Raw genomic sequence first — 16,326 nt, 5'->3', positions numbered from 1 at the left:
CTTGTTCTTCTAGTTATTTCCAAACTACACCAGACAGTCTTCCAAATTTTTTACATAATTTCTAACTTTGTTCTCAGAATTATTTTTCTTTGTTGCCTAGAAGATATACTTATTATATCATTGTATTAGCTATGCTGTGAATATAATGTAAGATTCAGGTAAGGTAAGTAGGAAACATACAGTTTGTTTAGGCACTCACATCAAGGTTAAAGCTATTAATATTTTTTTAGTTGGCTGCAAAAGAAATTCTAAGAAATAGTTGAAAGAACCTATCACCTGTGGCAGTCTTGGAAAGAAAGTAATTTCTTGAAATAAAAGCCTCTTTTCCCCTCTTGTGGTTTTCTAGTTTTTAAACTTAAGACTGCAAAGAAAAATAAAAGAAGGAAAATAATTCCAAACTTTCAAACCTGTTTTACACAGTAAATATTCATTTAACCCCGGGTTTGGACCAGGTACTATTCTGGGCACTGTCAATTGTACAGAAGAAAGAAGCCCTGTCTTCAAGAGGTCATGAATTGAGTGGGCGAGAGCATGGGGTTGAAGGGAATATCAAGTGAGTAAAGCAAACTATCATATGTTGAAGTCGTTTCACAGAGAAATAGAAAGATTACGATGATAAGTGTGTTTCAGAATGTCAATGTAGAGATCTGCACAGGATGCCGAAAGAAGGAATGGATCCTGGGGAGACCCAGAGACAGTGCTGCCAGAGCCCAAGTTTGGAAGAATAATAGGAATTCTAAGAATTAATGAGGAGAATGACAGATGTTGAAACTTGAGAAGGCGGCAGAGGCCAGATAACCAAAGGTCTTATTTCCCATTCTAAGGAATTTGAATTTTATTCTGAAATTTATGGAATCAGATTTGGTGTGAGGGAAACTGTCCTGGCAATAATGTAGAGAATGAATTTAGGAGGTTACAGACAACTGAGGAGCCTGAAGCCTAGAAGTATGGACATACAGTCATTTAACTGTTAGTGAATGAGGCTCTAAACTCAAGCACAGACAGTGGGATGAAGAATATGTGACAAATATTAGTGTAAAATACATAGGGCATGGTTTTTGCACTCGAATAATTGGCTCCCAGGTTTCTACCTTGGTTAACTGGACGGATGGAGTGCCATGCATCAAGTAGGCAATACAGGGGGTCAACAGCTTTGACTTTATGCATGTAAAATTGGCTCTAAAGTCTAAAAGGGAAATGTGAGCCAGAAGACTAGAAGTAGAAGTAAATAAAATAATAGTTGGTGGTCAAAACCATGGTACCTGAAGTTGGCCAGCAGAGATATTCATTAGAATGAGAAAGGGGTAGGATCAAACCCAGCAAAATATGTATATATAACCAATTGTGGGAAAAAAAGAACTGGACTAAGAAGAAAAGGAATGGGACTTCAGACAGGAGAAAAGCCAGGAGAGTGATGTCACTGAGCCCAAAGGAGAAGTGAACCTCCGACAGGCAGTAGTGTTAGTAACGGGGAAAGAATAAAGTGGAATTGGTAACTAGGAGACCTGGTAATTGGAGACCTGGGCAAGAGCAATGTCAGTGAATTAGGGTGAACACAAGTCAGACTTCTGTCAGATTATTATAGGAAGGTGAGGACTAGTATGCTGTTATAGACTGTTTCAAGAGGAGTAAATGCAGGGGAAGTAAGGATGGCTGTATTTAGAGGGAAGAAAATTATTTAGGGAGCATTTATATTTTAATGATTGAGGCAATAATGTGTACACATGTTGAGGGTGAATTAAAGAAGAGATCATTGAGTGGAACAAACTTTCTGAGATGTTATGAGGGATTATGAGCATAGGTGTAGGAATGAACCTTAACTTTAGGCTGGAGGGAGAAGCCTACAGAAAGATGGGAATGCAAATAAGTGTGTCTGATTCAGATGGGGAAGGAATTTATGCCTGTGGATGTTATTTTCTGTAAAGCAGGAGAAAGATCTCATTTTTTAAGAAACTGATTACAGTAGCAATTTTTGGATCTTTGCTTTAAAAATGTTAATCAAATTAATGACATTCAATCTTTGGCCATTTTTTAGGAACTTGTGGGTCTGTGTTCACTCCCTACTCTTGTTTCAATAAGAAAGCGCCACTTGTATCAATTTTATCAGTTTAAGGTGTGTGTTACTTTTTGTTTTTTTAAGAAAAGAATTTCCTTCTGAATTAAAGTTTAATAACTACTCAGGAATGGGGAGAAAGAATGCTTTAAGAGGGTGATAAGCCTGAAGAGAGACTGGAAAGAAATGTAGGAGTTCAACAGGTGTGTGGAATTGATGGAAAGGTTTTCACAGGGAGAAAGCTTGTGCAGTGGTGAGGCATGAGAGGACGTGATGTGCGCTCACTGTGCTGTTGTAAATTTGTAAACTTCATTTTCCAATTACTTGTTACTAGTACATAGAAGTACAATTGATTTTTGTATATTGACCTTGTATCCAGTAACCTTGCTAAAATCACTTTTTTCTAATAGCTTTTTTGTAGATTCTATTTAATTTTCTGTATACACAATTGTCATCTGAAAATAATGGCCATTTTATTTTTCTTTTGTAATTGTAATATCTTTTTAAAATTTTTCTTATAGCACTGAGTAGCACAGGCCAGTACAATGTCGAATACAAATGATAACATTCAGTATTTCACCATTTAATATGATGTTAGCTATAGTTTGTGGACATCTGTTATCAGAATAAGGACATTCCCTTAGATGTCTAGTGTGCTGTGAGTTTTTATCAAAAATGGGAGTAGTATTTTGTCATAGTCAGCTTTCTGCTTTGATTGAAATGATCATAGGGTTTTTCTCCATACATTTAATAGAGAACTACATTGACTAGATTTTTATGTTAACCCATGTTATATTCCTGAAATAAATCCTACCTGGTCCTGATGTATCATAATATATGTGTATGTGTACATAAGATCAGGTTTCTTCCTTAATAAATAGGAGCTTGATGAAGTGATCAAGATTATGTTCTAAGAACTCAGAGCAGAAATAATTCTTTATTATCCAAGTCTGAAGGATGGATGGGATCATAATACCTGGAAAGGAAGGGGAAAGCAAGGATAAGAGTAACAGGAGTAAAAGGCTCAGAGGGAGAATAAATGCAGCATCTGTAGGGACCAGTGGGGAAACTAGCCTTGCTTATGTAAAGGGCTCCTGATGGGATAAAAGAAAAAATAATTTTGTAAATGAAAGCTAGAATTAGGCTGTCAAAGACCTTGAATGCTCCTGCCCACCCTGGTGTCTTTCCTATGTGGCCCTGCGTAGCAGGCCATGCCTCCTGTCTCTAGGACCTGTGAGTATAATCAACCTTATTTTTTTTTCCTGAGCCTCTTCTGAATCTCTTCTAGTCACAGCTGACTGACCAGCTCATAAAATACGAAACAGCAAGCATTTCTACAGACTTGAATTGGACAACTTAGATGATATAGACCAATTCCTTGAAATGCGATCTGAATAGTTCTATAACTATTAAGGAAATTTAATTCATAATTGAAAATCTCCCTCAAAAGAAATCTCAAGGTCCAGACTATTTCACTGGATAATTCTACTAAATGGTCAAGGAAGAATTAACATGAATTTTATATACTCTCTTCCAAAAACCAGAAGAAGAGGGAGCACTTCTCAATTCATTTCATAAGATAGTATTACCTTGATATGAAAACCAAAGAGTACAAGAAAAGAAAACTGACCAATATCTGTCATGAATAAGTAACAAAAGTCCATAACAAAATAATAGCAAATGGAATTCAACAATATATTAAAAAGGTTATAAACCATGATCAAGTGGGGTTTTTTCCATGAATTTAAGACACGTCTAATATTTGAAAACCAATCAATGTAATCCTTTCTAATAGCATGCTAAATAAGAAAAGTCACATGATCATATCAATTGATACAGATAAGGCATTTCACAAAATCAAACACCCAAATATAATAACTCTCAGAAGAATAGGAATAGAGGAGAACTTCCTCAACTTGATAAAGAACATCTAGAAAAACCCTCCAGCTAACCTAATACTTATTGGTAAAAGACTGAACAATTTCCTCCTAAGACCACGAACAACACAACTACCATATGACCTAGCAATTGCACTCTGGGCGTCTGTTAGAAAGTATGGAAAACTTATGTTCGCATGGAATTCTGTACATGAACTTTTAAAGCTATTGAGTATGCATACCATATGATTCACCCATTTAGAAAGTACAAGCCAATAGTTGTTAGTATATTCAGAGATATGTGCAACCATCACCACAGGCAATTTTAGAACATTTTCATCACTTCAAAAAGAAACCCCATACTCTTTGGCTGTCACTGTCCTATCTCCCTCTATACCCCCCAACCCTAAGCAACCACTCATCTATTTATGGCTCTATATATTTACCCATTCTGGACATTTCAAATGAGTGGAATCGCATAATACATCATCTTTCGTGACTGGCTTCTTAAGAAAGTTTTCAAGGTCTATTTCATGTTGTAGGTATCTTTTTTATATCATTTTTGTATCCTTTTAATATCATTTCTTTTTATATCTGAACATTCCATTGTATGGATATAGTACATTTTGTTTATTGATTCATCAATTGATGGACATTTGAGTTTTTCCTACCTTTTGGCTATTATGATTACAGCTGCTATAAACATTTGTGTATAAGTTTTTGTGTGAACGTATGTTTTCATTTCTCTTGGCTATATACCTGGGAGTGGAATTGCTTGATAGTACGGTCACTCTGTTTTACCATTTGAGGACCTACTAGATGATTTTCCAAATTTGTTCCACCATTTTACATTCCTACCAGCAGTGTATGAGGGTTCCAATTTCTCCACATCCTAACTAACACCTATTTTCTGTTTTATTCTGGCCATCCTAGTGGATGTGAAGTGGAATTTCACTGTGGTTTTGATTTGTATTTCCCTGATGGCTAGTGATGTTGAGCATTTTTTCATGTGCTTATTGGCGATTTGTATATCTTCTTTGGAAAAATGCCAATTAAGATAATTTGCCCATTTATCAATTGGGTTGTCTTTTTTTGTTGAGTTGTGTATTCTTTTATGTTCTACATACTGGTCTCTTGTCAGATATATAATTTGCAATTGTTTTTTCCCATCGTGAGTTATCTTTTTTTTTTTTGATAGTACACTTTGAAGCACAACCATTTTTAATTTTGATAAAGTCCAATTTTTCTGTTTGTTTCTTTTCTTCTGCTGTTAGTGTTACATCTAAGAATCCATTGCCAAATGCAAAGTCGTGAAGATTCTCTTACATTTTCTTCTGAGAGTTTTGTGGTTTTAGCTCTCATATTTAGGTCATTAATCCATTTTGAGTTCATTTTTATATAGTGTTAGTAGGTGCACAGGGTTGCTGGACCCAGTTCCAGTATATGTGTGTGTAGAGGCTTCCCCACAGCAACAAGCAGTTCTCAGATGCCAAAGGTATCCAAGAAGTCAACTCAATTTTGACACTGTCTACTCTAAGATACAATCAGATTCCATAGGGAGGGGGCTCAGTCCCACAAGACTGTCCTCCGCGTAAGATCCCAGTCACATGCCTGGGTTTTTACCTGTGCTTCTGACCAATCGGGTACAAACTGGAGGTTCCAATGACCCCCTCCATCTCGGATGCCAATTGCAAGTCCAGGTTGTTACTTGTACTTCTGACTGACTGGCTATAAGTCAGAGCTTCCTACAACCTCCTCCTTGGGTTCAATTAATTTTCTAGAATGGTCTTTAGCACAGTTGTCAAAAATCACAAAACTCAAGAAAACTCGTTTGCTCATTAGATTACCGATTTACTACAAAGGATATTAAAGGATATGAATCAACAGCCAGATGGATAGATAGGGTGAAGTCCTGAACAGAAGAGCCTCTGCCCTCGTGGAGCTTTGGACCCAGCATGGTGGCACATGGAAGAGTTCTGGTTCCCCAATATAGCAGCTCTCCAAAAAAGGGGGGCGTTTTATGGAGGCTTCGTTACATAGTCATGTTGACTAAGTCACTGGCCATTGGCAACTGATTCAACGAAGCCCTCCTTCCCTCCCTGGAAATCAGGGGATGGGACTGAAAGTTCCAGTCCTCTGATCACATGGCTGGTTCTCCTGGCAAACAGCCCCTACCCTTGGATGGGGTCTTATTGCTCAGGAAATTCCAAGGGATTTGGGAGCTGAGAGTCAGGAACTATGGATGAAGGCCAAATATATCTGAGAAGTATGTTTCAGTCATCTGAATGAACAAATATATATGTTTCTTATAAATCACAATATCGCAGTAGGAGTCACACTTCATGCCTTTGCATGGAAATCCAGTTGTCCAAGCACCATATGTTGAAAAGAATATTCTTTCCCCATTGAATGGTCTTTAGCACTCTTGTCAAAAATCACATGGGTTTATTCCCGGGCTCTCAACTTTATTCCATTGATCTCTGTATCTATCCTCATGCTAGTACTACACTGTCTTGATTACCATTGCTTGGTAGTGATTTTTTTAATTAGAAAATATGAGTCCTCCTTCAATATTCTTTTTGTTAATATTGTTTTGGCTGCTGTGGGTCTCGTGGAATTCTGTGTAAATTTTAAAATCAGATTGTCAATTTCTACAAAGAAGTCAGGTGGGATTCTGATAGAGTTTGGATTATCTCTGTAGATCTCTTTGGAGAATAATGGCATCTTAACAATATTAAGTCTTTCAGACCATGAACATGGAATATTTTTCCATTTAATTAGATCATCTTTCATTGCTTTCAACAGTTTTGTAGTATTCAAAGTCTAAGTTTTACATGTCTTTTATTAAAGTTATTCCTAAATATTTTATTCTTTTTGATGGTATTGTAAATGGAATTGTTTTCATTTCATTTTCAGATTATTACAAGTGTATAGAAATACAACTGATTTTTGTATATTGATCTTATATCCTGTAACCTTGCTAAACTTGCTTATTAGTTCTAATAGTTTTTAGTGAATTCCTTAAAATTTTCTATATGCATGATCATGTCATCTGCAAATAGAAATAGTGTACTTCTTCCTTTCCAACATGGAGGCCTTTTGTGTCTTTCTCTTGCCTAACTTCTACGGCCAGAACCTCCAGTACATGTTGAATAGAAGTGGCGATAGTGGACATCCTTGTCTGTTCCTGATGTTAGGGAGGAAGCATCCAGTCTTTCACCACTAACTATGATGTTAGCTGTAGGTTTTTTTGTAGATTCTCTTTATCAAGTTGAGGAAGTTCCCTTCTATTTCTGTATCTTTGAGTGCTTTTATCATGAGAGTGTTGGATTTTGCCTCATGCTTTTTCTGTATCTATTGAGATGATCTTGCAGTTTTTATTTTTTTATTTTATTGCCATGGTGTTTTACATTCGTTAATTTTTGGATGTTCAATGCACCTTGCATTCCTGGGATAAATAAGTTTTATTCATACTGTATAATTCTTTTTATAAGTTGCTGAATTTTGTAGCTAGTATTTTATTGAGGATTTTTGCACCCATATTCATAATAGTATATGTATAGGATAGCATAGAATATCATAACAGATATTGGTGTTTTTCTTATGTTGTCTTTGTCTGGTTTGATATCAAGGTAACACCGACATCATAGAATGAGTTGGGAAATGTTTCTTCTACTTTTTGGAAGAGCTTTCAAATATTGGTATTAATTCTTTAAATGTTTGGTAGAATTCAGTGGTGAGACCATCTGGGCCTGAGGTTTTGTGTGTGTGCAGTTTTTAAAAATTTTCTAATTCAGTCTCTCTTCTTGTCATAGATCTATTCAGATTGTCTAGTTCTTCTTGAGTCTATTTAGGTACTTTTGGACTGTCTAGGAAATTGTCTGTTTCATCTTAAGTTCTCTAATGCTTGGTATACTTTTTTTGTGTGTGTGTGAAGAAGATTGGCCCTGACCTAACATCTGTTGCCAATCTTCTTTTTTTTCTCCCCAAAGCTCCAATACATAGTTGTATATCCTAGTTGTACATCCTTCTAATTATTCTATGTGGGACGGCACCTCAGCATGGCTTGATGAGCAGTGTATAGGTCCACACCCAGGATCCAAACCTGCAAACCCCAGGCTGCCAAAGTGGAGCACGCAAACCCAACCACTATGCCACTGGGCAACCCCAGTATACAGTTTTTCTTAAAATCCCTCTCTAATCTTTTTTATTTCTATATAGTGGTAGTAATATCCCTTTTTTCACTTATGATTCTAGTAATGTGAGTCTTCTCTCTTTTTCTTGGTCAATCTAGCTAAAGATTTGTCAATTTTGTTGGTCTTTTAAGATAACAGCTTTTGACTTAATTGATCTTCTCTAACGTTTTCTGGTCTTCATTTCATTAATTTCTGTGCTAACCTTTATTATTTTCTTTCTTCTGCTTCCTCTAGTTTTAGTTTGATCTTTTTCCAGTGTCTTAAGGTAGAAGGTTAGGTTATTATTTGAGGTCTTTCTTCTTTTTTAGTATAGGCATTTACAGCTATAAATTTCTCTCTAAAGACTACTTTAGCTGTATCCCATAAGATTTGGTTTATTATTTCTTCATTTTCATTCATCTCAGAGTATTTTCCAGTATCTCTTTTGATTTGTTCTTTGACCCATTGATTTTTTAGAAGCATGTAGTTTAATATCCACATATTTGTGAGTTTTCCATATTTCTGAGATACTGATTTCTAGTTTCATTCTATTGTATGGAAGAACACACATTGGATTATTTCGAGCCTTCTAATTTACTGAGGTGTTTTTTAAATTGCAAACATGTAGTCTGTCCTGGAGAATTTTCCATGTGGCCTTGAGCTTAGTGTTCTGCTGCTGTTGGAGGAATTGTTTTATAGATGTCTATTAGGTCTGCTTGGTTTATAGTGTTCTTCAAATTTCCATTTCCTGTTGATATTCTGCCTAGTTCTATCCATTATTGAAAGCAGGATAGTAAAGTCTCCAACTATTATTGTTTAACTATCTAGTTCTCCCTTCATTTCTGTCCATTTTTGTTTCACATATTTGCCGCTCTGTTATTAGGTGCATTTATGTTTTTAGCTATGTCTTCTTTTTTTCTCTGATTAAGGGCTTTAATGCACAATATATAAAGAACATTCAGAGTTAAATAAGGAGACAAACAACCCCCCCAAGAAATATTTGAACCCTTCATCAAAAAAGATACACAAATGTCAATTAAGTACGTGGAGAGCTATTCAAAATTAGTTATTTGGGAAATGCAAATTAAAACCACAGTGAGATACCACCACACCAGAATGCCTGAAATTTAAGACTGACAATATCAACTGCAGACAGGGATATAGTACAACCAGAACACTCACACGTTGCTGGGAGAAATGCAGGCTGCTTCACCTACCTTGAATTATTTTATCTTCTTGATGCAGTGGCTCTTTTATCACTATAAAATGTCCTTCATCTCTAGTAACATTTTTTTTCAAAGTTTACTTTTTTTGGTATTTGTATAGCCACTCCAGCTTTACTCTGATTGCTCTTTGCATGCAATATGTTTTTTCATCCTTTTACTTTCCATCTGTTTTCTATCTTTGACTCTAACACGTATCTCCTGTACACAGCATAGAGTTGGATCTCATTTTCTATGTAATTTGACAACCTCTGCCTTTTGACTGTGTTATGTAATCCATTCACACTTAATATGTTTATTGATATAGTTTTATTTACAACTACACATTACTTTTTGTTTTCTCTGTCTCACCTATTTTTTGTTCTTCTATTCATCTTTTACTGCTTTCTCTTACATTTATTAGATATTTTCTAAAATAGCATTTTAATTTCTATAATCTTTTTTCACTATGATTTTTAAACTTATTTCCTTAGTGCTTCCTCTAGGACTTACCTTATACATCCTAACTTATCAAAATCAGCTTCAGATTTATTCTAACTTAATCCCAGTGAGAAATAGAAACACTGCTCCTATATAACTCTATTCTCTTTTACCCCTTTTGTGCTGTTATTGTTATACATATTACATCTATAAATGTTATAAAACCAACAGTACATTGCTATAATTATCTTATGTAATGTTTTAACTTTTAAAGAAGCTTTGAAAAGAAAGGAGAACAAGTAAATATTTGTAGCTTTTTTAGATAAACCACATTATTGATCATTTCTGGTTCTCTTCACTGGTCCCTGTGGATTCCATTTAACATCTGGAATTATTAGCCCAATACAGCTTTGCTTCCACCCACCTTCTTTGTGCTGTTATTGACAAATACAGAACATTTCTAAATGTTAGGCCTAACAACAAATTATATGCATATTGTTTTATAGAATTACTTTTCAAATCAGTTAAGAGAAGGATAAGAAATATGCATATATACTATCTTTTATAATTACATAATTACCTTTTCCAGTGCTCTTTGTTTTTTCATGTGGATTCAAATTACCACCTGAAGAACTTCCTTTAATGTTTCTCGCAAGGTGGGTGTATTAGCAACAAACTCTTTGTTTTTGTTTATCTGGTGATGTCTTTGTTTCATCTTCATGTTTGAAAGATAGCTTTACTGAATATATGATTCTTGGTTGACAGGTTTTTTTCCTTTGAGCTCTTTGAATATGTCATCCCACTGCTTTCTAGCTCCCATTGTTTCTGATAAGAAGTCAGCTCTTGCTCTTATTAGGTTTCCTTTATAAGTGACCAGTTGTTTTTCTCTTGCCGTTTTCAAGATTATCTCCTTGTTTTTGGCTTTTAACATTTTTAATGTGATGTGTCTAATTATTGATCTCTTTGTGTTTATTCTACTTGGAGTTTGTTGAGTTTTCTGAATATGTAGGTCATTATTTTTCAGTAAATTTGGGATATTTTCAGTCATCATTTCCTCAAAATATTTTTCTCCTCTCTTCTCTCCTATCTTGCTGGTACTCCTATTATGCATATATTGGTGTGCTTAATGGTGACTCACATTTCTATGAGTCTATTTTTATTTCCCTTCATTCTTTCTTCTCTCTCTTTTTCAGATTATATACCTGGAGCCGGGTATGTAATCTGGATTACAACCCTTATGCCTATGATAGAATAATAAGAACCAGACTTGCCTATAGCATCTAACAAGTAAAAAGCCAGATGAAATACATGAACCAAACATTTTCAGATACTGGACAATAGGAGCACAGGACAGTGTCTGGAGGCAGGAACCAAGTGAGGGGTCCCCACAGCGGCCACAGCTCAGAGCCTGCAGAGAGCTTCCAGGACACAGTGAGAAGGGGGTCCAGGTAGAGGGTGGAGTTACCCCTGAGTTAAGGAAATAGGGTTGAGAATTTGAAGAGGGAAAGGCAGCTAGAAATCTAGGGTTCAAGTATCAAAGAGGAGAGAGCTGCACAGAGACAAGAAAGTTCTTGTGGGTGTTTGCTTGACTCCTTGCTCACGCACTGATCAGTGTATGCACGTGAGCAAACTACCCAGACTGGGTAAGAGCCACCAGAAAGAAGCAGGCTGAACAATCTTGGGGTCACTTGGAGCCAGGAAGAATTTGTGTCCCCAGCAGCTACAGTGGAAAACCTCCTACCTGATGAGTCATAGTATCTAAAAGAACCCTCAAAAAGACCAAACTTTTCTAACTAACTGCATTACAAAACAAAGTCCAAAAATAATTAAAGGAATACTTTGATGGTTAATTTTATGTCAGTTTGACTGGGCTAAGGGATGCCCAGATAGCTGATAAAGCATTATTTCTGGGTGTTTCTGAGAGGGTGCTTCTGGAAGAAGTTAGCATTTGTATGGTGGACAGAGTAAAGATGTGCCCTCACCAATGTGGGTGGGCATCATCTAATCCACTGAGGGCCCAAACAGAACAAAAAGGTGGAGGAAGGGTGAATTCTCTCTCTGAGCTGGGACATCCATCTTCTCCTGCCCTTGGATATCTGGACTCCTGGTTCTTGGGCCTTCAGCCTTGGACTGAATTCTACCACCAGCTTTCCTGGGTCTCCAGCTTGCAGATGGCAAATCAGGATTTCTCAGCCTTCATAACTGTGTGAGCCAGTTCCCATAACAAATCTCCTCTTATATATAGCTACATATATCCTATTTTTCTGTTTCTCTGAAGAACCCTAACTAATACAAACACAAAAAAATTTACCAACCAACAACAGAAAATTCTCAATATCTAGCCTCCAGTCCAAAATTACAGGGCACGCAACAAAGCTGAGAAACTCAATTCATAACAAGGAAAGAAATCAATCAATAAAAACCCACCGATAAGTGATATTTATGAAAGAGTTAGTAGACAAAGACTTGCAAATAACTATTATATACAGATTCCCTACAGTCACAAAGGTGAAGGAAAGCATGACCCTCAGAAGATAAATGGAAAATATAAAAATGACTGAGATGAAAAATCAACAACCTGCACATTCCCATTAAAATTAGAATGAGGTGGCATAATACAGTGGTTAAGCTCGTAAACTCTAGAGCCAAAATGCCAAGTTCTATTCCTAGCTCTGAAAATTACAACCATGAGGTCCTGTTCCAATTAGGGAAACATGCTGTGCCTTAGTTTTCTATTTTGGAAAATGACATTAGTAATAATCCCTTTCTTTTAAGTTGCTATGAGGACAAGTGAGTAAATATTTGTAACAAATACAGAAGATATTTTATGGACTATATAAACGCTTATGAAATTAACTGAAAGACATATCAGCCAGTGGCCTGCCATAAACACAGTGAGGAAATAGCTCCATTTTACTTCCTTCTTTATTGTTGAAATTTCAGCTGCATTAACACTGAAATCCTGGACTGTGTCTCTTTTCTCTGCATCCTGAGGGCCTATTCTAGAGCGCAGAGGACAGGAAATGCTCCCTTTATGGAAATTTTTTTCTTGATATTGTTGTTTAAAGGTTTTATTTTTATAATCATAAATAATTGCTACTGATGAGCACCAAAGCCGTCACCTGTAGAGACTGTGCTCCAATTCAGGCACGAGTCCCTGCTATGTAGAGAAGAGCTGCTGCTAGGAAAGCTGGTGGCAAATGCAAGAGAAAATGGCAGGAATCTTCAGCGTTCAGTGGCGCCAAAGTCGGGGCCAGAGTGGCTCAGCCAGAGCAGCCTCTGCAGCCACAGGGCGTATCCCTAATGTTCCTGCCCACTTCCTGCCAGCTTTGGGGAACCCGGCACAGGGAGCTGATTCCAAAGTCTGTATCCCTGATCTACTCATTTAGGTACTATTTTCTAACTATTCCCTGGAAAACTTTGTGTAAGATTGGTGTTGTTTCTTTTAAAATTTTTTAAAATAATTTACCAAAGAGGCATTCTAGAGCTAGAGTTTTCTTTGTTGGAAGGTTTTAAGATTTGATTTGTTGTCAGTGTTTCTGTGAAATCTCTCTTCAACTTCAACCTTTCAGTGTTTCTTAGGTTTTAGATGTTTTGCTTATAAAAAGCCTACAACTAAATAATGTTTCCTATTTCCACTCTAAGAAGTTGCTTAACTGGATGATTTAGTCCATTTACACTGAATTAAGTAATTATATGTTTATATTTAAATAGATCATCTTATTTTGTGCTTCCTATTTGTTCTGTCTATTCTCTATCCCCTCCCCTTTCTCTGTCCTTGAATCCTTTTGGATTGATAACTTTAATCATTCTATCTTTTTTCTCTCTTCCAGGCAGAAGTTACTTATTCTATTATCCTTATTCTAGTGATTAGTATAGAAATGCACCACATGCATTAGTATTTCTCAAAGCCCAATATTAGTTGATGTTTACTATCCTCCTAGAAAATAAAAAGTTTAGATTTATGAACACTTTTCTGTGTATGTTTTGGAAAATATATGTATCCATACCTGTTGGAACTAGAAGTGAAATTGCTGAGTAGTAGGATGTACAAATTTCAGCTTTAATATTTAATACTGCCAATCAATTTTATAATGTGATTGAACCAATTTACAATTCTATTAGTAGTCTATGTTCTGCATTTTTCCCTCATCATTGCAAACACGTGGTGTTGCCTTTTACTTTAATGAATCCGGTGGCTGTGAGTTGGTATCTCATTATGGTTTTATTTTATAATTTCCTGATGAAGTTGAGCACCTTTTCCTATGTTTATTGGCCATTTGGATATCCTACTCTTTTTTTCCATTTTGATATCCTTTTTGTGTATTCATGTTTCATCCCAATTTTTCTATTATGTTGTCTGTTAGTGATTTTCAGGAGTCCTGTATATTTCATGAATTCAAGTCTTTGTAGATATTTAAGAATTGCAATTATCTTCCCCTACTCAACTGCTTGCCTTTCATTCTCTTAAAATAGTGTCTTTTAATAAACTTTTGGTAAAGTTTTTTTAAAAAATATCTGTCAGTTTCTCCAGTTATTTTTTTTCTGAAAGATTGGCACCTGAGCTAACATCTGTTGCCAATTTTCCGTTCTTGTTCTTGTTCTCCTCCCCCTCCTCCTTCCTCCTCCCCCACCCCCTCCCTCTCCCCCCGACCAAAGCCCCCGGAGTACATAGTTGTGTATTCTGGTTGTGAGTGCCTCTGGTTGTGCTGTGTGGGACACCACCTCAGCATGGCCTGACGTGCGCTGCCATGTCCGCGCCCAGGATCCAAAGCAGGGAAACCCTAGGCTGCTGAAGCAGAGTGCGTGAGCTTAACCACTCGGCCTTGGGGCCCGCGCCCTCAAGGTAAAGTTTTGTAATGAAGTTTGCTTTATCAGTGCGTTCCTTTATGGGGAGAATGTTTGATGTCCTGTTTAAGAAAGCTTTGCCAGTCACAAGGTCACGAAGATGCTTTTCTGTGTAATATGATGTTGTAGCGTTAGTGGGCATCTTTGTCTCATTCCTGATCTCAGGGGAAAAGTTTTCAGTAATTCACATTAGGTATGATATTTGCTATGATCTTTTATAGATATGTCTAATCAAATTAAAGAGGTCCCTCTTGTCTTCCTAGTTTGCTAAAAGAGATTTTTTAGAAAATTTCTCCTGAATCAATGTTGAATTTTACTAGATGATTTTACTGAATATACAGAGATGATTATATGTCTTTTCTCCTTCCTTTCATGTTCATGTGGTGAATTACATTGATTTGATTTTTACCTGATAAACCACCTTGTATTTCTGGAATACACTCCACTTGGTTATGCTATATGATCATTTCAATACCCTGCTGGATTTGTTGCTAATATTTTGTTGTAGATTTTTAAGTGCATGCTTTGGAGGGTGATTGGTCTATAATGTTCATTTGTTTAGTCAGAGTTATGCTGCTTTTTCAAATCATGTTGTTAAATGTTCCTTTTTTTAACTATTCCCTGGAAAACTTTGTGTAAGATTGGTGTTGTTTCTTTTAAAATTTTTTGAAATAATTTACCAGAGGCATCCTAGATCTAGAGTTTTCTTTGTTGGAAAGTTTTAATAATGGAAAAAGAATATAGAGGAGTTAGGGATGACAGCCTTGGTGAGTGATACAGATTTCATTTGCTCAAACTTACTATGGATCTTAAGAGTCTCAATGAGGATTCAGGAGCCTGACTATATCTATATCAGACACAAAAAAGTTACCTTAAGTGTCTCCCCACCCTCGACTACAAATTAGGTTCCCTTTTTGAGGACTGTTGGTGAAGGGATGCTGGCTGTACGCTGAAAGCCATTTAGGGGCGCATCCAACTGGGTCTCCAAATTTGGGTCCAGTTCTCTTTCAGATTCACACGCTGATTTTCTGAAGGCATCCAAAGATGAGCATGCTCTTGGTGACAGACTCATACTGTTTAAAATCAGAGTCTTATGTACCTCTTAGTGGAACTCTTGGCTCATAGGGATGTAAATGTTCAATTTAAGTAGTTACAGCTGAACAGTCTTTCAAAGCAGTTGTACAATACAGATTTACCAACCATCAACTACTCCATCTCCTCACCAACACTTGATACTGTCAGTCTTAATGTTTCCCCTTCTGATGGGGACGTAGTAGTATTGCGTTGTGGTTTAAATTTGCATTTCCCTGATAATTAACAAAGTTTATTGGCCATTTGGATATCTTTCTGTTCAAGTTACTTGTCCATTTTAAACTAGATTTTCTGCCTTTTTTCTTATTTTTAGTTCTTCCTATATTCTGGATATGTCCTTTGCCAGTTAAGTGTGTTGCAAATATCTTTTCCCACTCTGTGTCTTGCCTTTGAACTCTCTTAATGATATTTTGATAAACAGAAAATCCTCACTTTTTTAAAAAAATCCTCATTTTAATGCATTGTGGTTTAATTTATAGTCTAATTTATCAAGTTCTTTAAAATTTATGATTAGTGCTTTCCGTAACCTTTAAAAGGAAAAAAACACCTTTCCCTATTCCAAAGATACTCCTATTTTTGATAGCCCTACTTCTAGAACTGCAATGTCCAATAGAGGAGGCACTAGCTGCATGTGGCTA

Source organism: Equus quagga, chromosome 7 (assembly GCF_021613505.1).
Source record: "Equus quagga isolate Etosha38 chromosome 7, UCLA_HA_Equagga_1.0, whole genome shotgun sequence".
Classification (NCBI taxonomy): Eukaryota; Metazoa; Chordata; class Mammalia; order Perissodactyla; family Equidae; genus Equus; species Equus quagga.
This window is presented reverse-complemented; position numbering follows the sequence as displayed.